The following is a 9,554-nucleotide window of genomic DNA, read 5'->3' as shown; positions in this document are numbered from 1 at the left end:
GAGTAGAGCTTTTCCATAGAGTTCTTGTTACTTTTCTGTAGAGCAACGGCAATTGTTGGACAAGAATAAATATGGGCAGGTGTTAGTTTGACTCCTGGACAGTTTTTGCATATTTCATAGCTTCTAGTATCGTCCGGATGAATTTTCTTGCCTTTAAAATGTTCGTCCTTAGGCCGGTGATGATTATGGTTATTTCTCTATTTTCATTAATTTCACTGATTTCATTTTTCTTCTGGATAGTTTGTTTTACCAATCTTATTTTGGCGACAGAGTTAGCATCAGTTAGTGATAGTGCGTGTAATTTTTGAGGTGAGTATCTTGCTTCTTTGGCTAGTTTGTCTGCTCTTTCATTGCCTTCAATATTTAAATTGACTGTGTCCATTGCAGTGTGCAGTTCTTGTTTTTCAAATTTAAAGTTGTTAGTAGTTCATGAATTTGTTGTATAAGTTTTGTTTCTCCATTTTTTAATGGCTTTAACTGTAGAGAGTTTTCTTCTAGTAATTTAAATTATTTGTGGATGAGACTGCACCTATGATAATTTTTTGCTGCTCTTGATTGTATACTGCCAAATTTTTCTTTTGAGCTAGTAGAAGCTGGAGCCAAGATGGATGAGGCATATTCCATAGTGGGTCGTATGAGTGTTGTATATGTAATTTTGAATGTCTTCGATTTTGCACTTTATCCATAAAGCCTTTTGATGATATCATGCTTTTTAAGAGCTTTATTAGATATATTGGTAATATGAGTTGTAAATCTCAGTTCAGTATCTAGGATTAGGCGTAAGTATTTTGGAGGCTTTGATTTTTTTCTATTTTTGCATTATATATTTGGATTTGGGGGTTGTAATTGTGTCGTTTTTCTATCGGTGGAGTAGATGCTCAGTTTTATTTTTTCTGGGTTTAACTGTAATTTAAGTTCCTTTGCCCATCCTTCTAAGCCTTTTATTTAATTGTTTACGACTTTTTCATATTGTTGAGGATTACTGCTTGTTTGCCAGATTGCTATATCATCTGCATAGCATACTCATTTTTGTGTCATTTATTATGAGAATGGATATTGAAAGTTTATTGAGAATGGATATTGTTCATACAGATGAGAAATAGGAGTGGGATTAAAACAGAACCTTGTGGTACTCCTGCCCAAGTTCTATGCATGTTGGAATAAATTCCATTAACTTTTACGTTCATTTTTCTTTCTTTCATGAAATCTGAAATCCAAATTAACGCATTCCTCCTTATTCCAGTATCGTGTGCAATTTTTATTAGTTTTTGTCTCCAAACGCGATCGAAGGCAGTTGTAAGATCCAAGAAGATTGCTCTTGTTTTCTTTGGAGGGTTTTCTTGAAAGCCATCTATGACTGATTGGCAAAGTTAAATAATTGATCTTCAGTACTGTGTTGAGACCTGTATGCAGTTTGGTAGAAGTTGATCTTGTTATTTTCTACGAGCCAATTCATAAGTCTAGTATATATTATTCTTTCGTTTAGTTTACAGAGAATGCTAGTCAAAGCTATTGGATATAATGTAAGGATATAATGACTGATGTTTTCCAGATTTTTGGTAGTTTACCTGTATTCCAGGAAGTGTTAAATATCTTCAGTTTGTTTAGAAGGTAGTTTTTGGCTATTTTTTCCATGTTTTTAATCATATGTCCAAAGATAAGATCAATTCTGGGTGATATGTCAGGGTCAATTTGATTATATATTTATTCAAAGCTTGATTCAGTTATTGATTATTTTTACTTGCACTTTATGTGAATAATGTATTAATTGTATACGAGGTACTCGCAGGTACTTTATTACGCAACTTTATGGTAATAGTATATAATTTAATTTTTAATTTACTAAATTCTTCGTTGTTTTTTTTTTTTTTTTTTTTTTTTTTAACTGTGGTGGTGCTGGGCAGTAGATGGCGTTGTGTGTGTAGATGATGTTAGTGTTGTCCCTATATAGTTGGTGGATCAAGTATCGGAGACTGGGTGTTGTAGAGTGCAATCTCTGGAAGAGTCGGACTCTGGAGTTGCCACGTAACAATAATAATAATAATAATAATAATAATATATTGCATTTTATGATATCTTACAAAAACAACTTACAAAAATTACAAAAAACAACTTACAAAAATTAGACAATTGTCTAATTTTTGTAAGTTGTTTTTACAATCGGATCGTTTATGTGATAAACTAAACAAAGTAATGTATATAACCATAACCAAATAAACTTAGCTTTTGCAACCGCGTGTAATTGTCGCCCCATTAGCCTGATTTCAAACCTGGGAAAGATTGCCAAAAGGGTCATCCTCACCAGGCTCCAATTCACAGTAAATAAGCTGAATATCCTCTCAAATAAACAAATTGGATTCCATGAACCTCACAGCACCACTCAACAGATCCATAGACTAACTGAATATCTTACCACAGGCTACAATTGGCATCAACTTACTGGAGCTGTCTTTCTGGACATGGCCAAGGCCTTCGATAAGATGTGGCATTATGGTCTGTTCAAAAAGCTCATCGCCTTTCACATCCTGCTACAGATTGGACAGTTGATCCAATCATACCTCAGCAACAGATTTATGCAGGTCAAGATAAATGGAACTATACCTACCAAGCGCCGCATTTTGGCTGGAGTTCTTCAAGGATCTTTACTGGCCCCAATTCTGTTCTCGATATTTATGGCAGATATTCCACACAACCCAATGTCATCTATCTTGGCCCTCTAAGCTGATGACACAGCGATACTAACCAGATCTCTTCCCCCACACCTAGTCACCAAAAAAACTCTAAGAAAAACTACAAATATTAGAAAAATGGTTCTCCAATTGGAGATTACAAATAAACCCCTTGAAGAGCATAGCCATGCTCTTCTCCAGAAGCATAGTATCTCCTACAGGGAACATCTTCCTATTTAACGCCAAAATTCCTTGGAAAACAGAAGTCAGATACCTTGGTGTACTGCTGGACAAAAGACTAACCTTCAACCACCACATCAAGGACTCGTGTGCCAAGGCATCAAACGCCATCGCCCAACTCTATCCCCTAATTAACAGAAACAGTAAATTACACACCAGAATCAAACTACTCCTCTACAAACTGATGATTCGTCCTATAATCACATATGCTTCGCCAGCATGGAGCCATACCGCCGATATTAATATCCTCAAAGTGCAAAACAAGTGCCTATGTATGATTCTGAACTCCACATGGTTTGTCAGAGATGTTCAACTTCATCGGGACACCGACATCTCTTATATCTACTCTTTCCTTCAGTCTCTTGAAGCAAAGTATTTCCTAAAAACGTCCACACATCCCAATCTACTGGTGCAACAAGCCGCTGACTATGATCTATGAGCCATTACAAACACAAAAGACCTAAAGCCATCCTAATTTTAAGAAATGATCTATAATCCCCTTGCCCTCTCAGATCGAGCATATTGCTCATAAACTTTTTCCTTCACTGCATCCATTTCAGACAGCGGGGAATAAGAAAAGCATCTTGCTTCACCCTTAGAGTCAGTAAAGTTAAAAGTTGCGTTGTTTACATATAAATACTGTTTGAAATTACTGACAGCTGAATTTTTGATTATCATTGTCCTTGTTTTCGCAATAATTATCTAAGATTATGTAACAGATTTATGGTATTCAATTAGGGCTATCGAAAAGGTAATATTTTTGTAAATATTCCACGAAAAGTTATAGGTATTTATAAAATGCCAACCTCTTTGGATTTTATCTGTTGTAGATATATAATATTGTTTTTGTCTCATTTTGACACTACAAATGGTCCAATTGAAACCAAAAGGAACACGATACGGGAAATTTTAATAGATTCTAAATATCAACTTTTAGTAAATTCCATTCAGGGGATGAGGAATTAATCTCCGAATCTTCAGCAAAATGCAAGTCAACAAATACTAGTTACGTCTAAGACGAGTCAGGAACGCTTATTGACGTACAATCGTAAGTGAAACAGCACATAAAATAAACGTTTCTGACTCATCTTAGACCCTACAAATGGAAGATTTTCATTCGTGAAATACCAATATTTCAGATTAAAAAAAAAAAAAGAACATTCTGAGTACGAACTTTTCCTCCATGCATTGCAAAATAATTCTGCTTATCATTCCCAGCTGTTATTACCACGTTTAGTTTTCTGTTTAAGTATCCTTAGTACAATCATCAACTAAATAAGGACTAGGCAACAACAAAGAGCTTATCATTTACCCTTCCCTGGAGAAAAATATTGAATGACGTCACTAGCGAATTTTATGATTAAGAATAATCACAATGTTTGTGGAAGGAAAAAATCTTATAATCATTAAATAGATTTAAATGATATCAGAATCGACAAATCGACTCGTTATATTTTTTCATGCAAACCAATGTCGCTTCAAATCGTTGATTTTTTATATTTTGTAATTATACCGATTCCAATCTAAAAGAAATTTTTTGTCATTCAAAGTAAAGAAACGTGAAACGCTTCACGATTTTCCGTGCCATCCTTACGTAGGGGCCAAGCTAATCTTCTCTGTATCGTTTTAATTTTAGTATATTTACCGCCGAAGCAAGTACAAACTGTGCTCAATGCCACCGCTATTTAAAGTAGCATCTGCTTAAGAAATTTAGAAAATGGTGTTCTGTGTTTTCTAATAAAATATTAAGAACAGCTTAAAATATATTTAAAATACCTCAAATATTTACAATAAAATATTACTTTACCATAGATTTTAAATACAAGATTTATTTCCTTGAAAATTCAAATAACGTATTGAAAAGAACGTAAAAAACCTTCTAAACTTTACCCTTGACACCAACGACTGAAAAGATGACGCCACAGTACTAAATTAGCTAACATATACAAAAAATTGTAGCCGAGGATTAACTGTTATTAAATAGAATCATACATTTGACAGAATCTACAATCCGAAGTTAATAATTTGCTAGTTAATAATTAGTTAATAAAATCCGAAGTTAATAATTAGTTAATAAAATCCGAAGTTAATAATTAGAGAATATTACAATTCTGTTACAATTGTTAGAGAATATTACGATTACAGTTACGTCGTAGATAAAGAAATCTGCGATCAAGTAAATGTTAGAGAATTGATGAGCCACGAGAGTTTCAACAAAATGTTAAAGATAAATTTTATTATTATTATTTTTTATTTTATTTTTTATTTTATTTTATTTTTTTTTATTTTATAACCGCGCGGTTAGCCTAGTGGCTTTGCGCTTCGCAACCATATGCCTGGGGAAGGAGTGTCCCAGGTTCGATTCCCGTTGTAGACGTGAGGAATTTGAGGATCTTCCTCAGGCATAGCCAAGTTAGCCGGTCTTGGGTGCGGTCAGTAGAGTTTTTTCCGCCAGTATATCTGGCGTTTTTCATCCCGCAAACAGGCAAACCGGTCCCGTGAACATACGCCTCTACAGTCAAAAATATATCTCTCCCCAGCGGCACACCAGGCGACGGGTCGGTTGGGAGTAGTACTAACAAGAAGTCGCATCTAAAAGTAACACGCGGACCCTGCATAGGAAGCGGGAATAACGCGTAGAAGAAGAAGAAGAAGTTAAAGATAAATTTTATATAGTCTTCTGCTTAACGTGTTGAAAGCAATGTTGCTCGCTAGCAATGTAACTCTTCTGCCAATATGTGGTTAAAGAATATTTATCTGAATGAAACATGATTTTTCTCCCCTACAGATCATTTTTGTTAATAGAAAAGAAATCTATCTAAAATGCTGCAAATCCTCTTCTCTTTCCTGTTCCGACAGAAGCTGAAATGTTTCAAGGATATTACTTTTACTATCATAACGAACAAGAAACAGAAAACATGCATTTTCTCTCGATAATCGCACTGAAAAGCTTTCAGGTTTAAGAAGCCTCCTAAAGATTTCAATTAAGTTAGGAGCTTGCACCATCTTTGTCACGAGTTGCCTCGATGTGGAATACTACGGTTCATTCCATGACGAATGACTAAAATATGATTGGTTAATAAAATAAAAATTATATACAAAACTTAAAAATGAAATTAGTGCAAACTGCTGTAATCAAATGATCTTCAGACAGGAGCAAAGAAGATTTTTTTTTTTTTCTACATGGGCGATGCAAGAATGCTTTTTGTATTCCCCGTTATCTGCAGTAGAAAATGTATGGATCGGGTAATATAGGGCTGTGAGCTCTGATCATGGCAGAAGGGTAACAGCAATAGCCGAGCCTCAGTTAAAACTTCATTGGGTACAGCATTGCCATCCATTACCTTCCCTGAGTGCCCATTTTGGTCGCCTCGTACGACATGCATGGACTGGTATGTAAGTATAGCCAACTCTAAAAATTAGGACGATCCGTAGACCACTCCATAGTGGCCGAAAGATCGACCGACTCGGCGTTGGTTCCACTCAGTGACGGCCCCCCCACCCACCCCCACCGAGCAGAATGCTCATATGACAGGGAAAAGCATCCACCGACAAGGGCCACGCCGGAGAACACCCTACCCAGAAACTCAAAATGCTCTCTCTCAGGGCAACCCCCCCCCGAAATCTAAGCCCCCCCCTCACTGGGAGCAAAATTCCAGACGAAACCTAAGAGAGAGAGAGAGAGAGAGAGAAACTCTGCGTCCCATTTTAGTCGCCTCTTACAACATGCATGGGTTACAGTGGTGCTGGTATGTAAGTAAAGCCCTCTCTAAAAATTGAGACGATCCCCCAGACCACTCCCTACGAGTGGCCCGAAAGACCGTCCAATTTAGCACTGGTTCCACTAAGTGATGCTCCCCACAACTGAGCAGAACCGCTGATATTCCAGGGAAAAGCATCCACCGACAAGGCCCTTCACAATCCACGCCAGAGAACACCCCCCCCCTCCCAGAGACTCAAAATGCTCTTTCAGGGCAAACACCCCGAAATTTACACACACACACACACACACCCTCACCGGTAGCAAAATTCCAGAAGAAACTTAAATGAGCGAAACTATGCGTCCCATTTTAGTCGCCTTTTACGACAATCATTGCCTACAGTAGAGCTATTCTTATCCCGGCCACCACACGGGGTTCCTGCAAACAAGATTCTTATAGTCCTTATAAAAACTGGCTTAAAGGGCGAAGCAAGAATGCTTTTCATCTTGCTTCGCCCTTTAAGCCAGTCTATAAGACCGTCCAACTCAGCGTTGGCTCCATCACCGGGCCGTGCCCGAGAACACCCTCCCCCGAGACTCAAATTTGATCACTCAAGGCAAAAACCTTAAGAGAGCGAAACTCGAACTCTCGATACTCAGCATCCCATGGGGTAACAGTAAGAGCCGAGCCTCAGTTTGAACTTCATTGGCAACAGCATTACCATCCATTACCCTCCAAGGGTGTTAATTATTATGTGAGTTCAACGTATCTCATCATCGGCCTGTGGAGTAAGATAGGTGCTGAGATTCAGCGGATAGTTGGATAGGAAATAAAGAAAGAGTGCATAGTAGTAGAGTAGGTAAACGATGCCTCAGCTGACCTGTTTTAGCTGTTGACCCCCCAGGAGTGCTTCTAAAACAGTCGTTGATTTATCGCTTTTTTCTAAAAAAAATGAAAAATCCTGAAAAGGAAACATGTAAATAGAGAGAACATGAAGGTGAAACTGTTGAATTGAGAGCAAATGGACTTAGAGGTAGGGGAAGAGCCTACCCAGAGTGATGCAGCTCACAGGGAGCTACACCGCCTTGATGTAAGCCTTCGCTGCTAGGGTTCTCAGTTCCATCCCCTCCTCTGTGAACTAAAATAACCTGGTGAATCTGAGAAAAGGAGTCAATGAGTAGGGTAATGTTTAGTTCTCCCTACTTTCTTAGGGAGAACTAAAGTTAGCCTAAACTAAAGAACTTTTGTAGGCCGTTAATATTTGTTCAGCTACTTTACTTCCCTGGGCCAGGTCTAGCTGGCAGACAGTTCTGAAAAATGCCGTCTCCACCTGATCTTCTATATCCAGAACTCCCTGTATCTCCTCTGGAGTGACTTCAATTATATCCTCTATGAGGAGGTCACCAACTGACGTTAACAACCTTCGGACCGTTTTTTCCCGTGAGGAAGAGTACAGGTTCCCCTATTTTTTCCATTGCTTTTTTGAGTTTTTTTGCTACTCAGGGATGTCTTTTATTAGAAACTTTAGAGTTTCCCGTGCTTTTGTGGGGGTAATTTTTGATTGGCGTTATCCAATGCTTTTGTCTTTTTCATCTGTACTTCCTCTGGACTTAATTGTCGTTTGGAAATGTTGGTTGCCTCCATCTCCCCTAATTCATATTCTTCTGCCTCGGCTCTGTCAGCACTAGTGGCCTCTCTTGTGTTTTGTTGCTGTATCATTTGTTCTGCTGTAGTTTCCATGGTGATTGTTTCCTCTTTCTCTGTTTTGTCTTTGCTGCTCGTTTCTGCAGTCTTGGTTATGGCGGCTTTTTTTCCCTTACGGTTTTTCTTAGTTGTTGTGGTGGTATGGCTTTCTGTTGCATCAGATGCGGCCACCAAGTTTGGAGAAACTTCTTTTTCTATGTCGTTTGTATTAGCTGGTGGTGTAGCTGAGATAGCACCTCCCATCCCCTCTGCATGGGTTCTGGATGGGCAGGTGTCCACTTTGTGGTCTATTTCACCACATTTCAGGCAAGCTGCTTCACATTTGTCTTGGTTGTGAACTGCTTTGAGGCAGTTTTTACACTTCAGTCGAGGGCAGTCCGCCCCAAGATGAGTGAAGGCACCACACCTGAAGCATTGCCTCTTATCTAATAATCCATTCAGATGGGTTATCCTGATATTTGTGAATATCAAAGCTATAATACTACTACTTCTACTACTCTAAACATGATCAAAGTCTGACAATATAATGAATAAAAGAAGAGAGTCCAAAAACTACAACAATTGAAAATATTGCCGACCATCCTACAAGTGGTCTGCAATATTTCTGTAATCCGGACACAGTTGATTCCTACCAGAATAAAGGAAACCTGTATCAGATGTTATGCTGAGAGAAGATTAACAAAATTATCTTGATAAATGCATGTCTTAAATTTCATAAAATAGGAAACTGTTGAATCTTTGTGGCCTTGTCTTGAGCCACTGGAAGTTCCTCTTAAAGAAATCACGCATATCTATCCATAGTATAATATATTTGGATCTACCCATATCAACCCCATTTATCAACCCCATTGCGTTTATCTGGATAGCATAAAGCATTTTAAGAAGAATTTTGGTGCGCACTTCTAATGAGAGAAGGATATTCTAAGGTGTTCGAGGGATAAAGGGTTAGCAGGTAAAGAGATGATAAGCAGCGTCTTCAATGACACGAAGTTACTTTGGAGTCTGGAAATGGGATTGTATTTTGTCTGATAATTACTTATAGTTTACCTGTCTTGAAGGATGATTAATTCGATTCTGTATGTGTATCTACAAGATTATTCGGAGCAATACGAATCCTCTGAGAGTTCTCTTTAACCTATTAAATCAATGTAGAATGCTCTTGAACCAAAGCTTTGAAATCAACCACAATATAATAATAAATTATAATAAATAATTTTGTATTAAAGGCAAGGGGGCCACT

At 37.8% G+C, this 9,554-nt stretch overlaps 1 non-coding gene across 1 annotated transcript; it reads right to left on the bottom strand.

Annotated features, from left to right (window-relative positions):
* Nucleotides 1-4,462: 4,462 nt before the first annotated feature.
* LOC150105150 (U6 spliceosomal RNA) lies at nt 4,463-4,569 on the bottom strand. The gene has a single exon (XR_016548641.1). It is a non-coding gene; the product is annotated as a U6 spliceosomal RNA (small nuclear RNA).
* Nucleotides 4,570-9,554: the final 4,985 nt, after the last annotated feature.

The sequence above is a fragment of the Typopeltis vanoorti genome, chromosome 7, assembly GCF_054136105.1.
Source record: "Typopeltis vanoorti isolate ZY-2024b chromosome 7, IOZ_Tvanoo_1.0, whole genome shotgun sequence".
NCBI lineage: Eukaryota > Metazoa > Arthropoda > Arachnida > Uropygi > Thelyphonidae > Typopeltis > Typopeltis vanoorti.
This window is presented reverse-complemented; position numbering and strand designations above follow the sequence as displayed.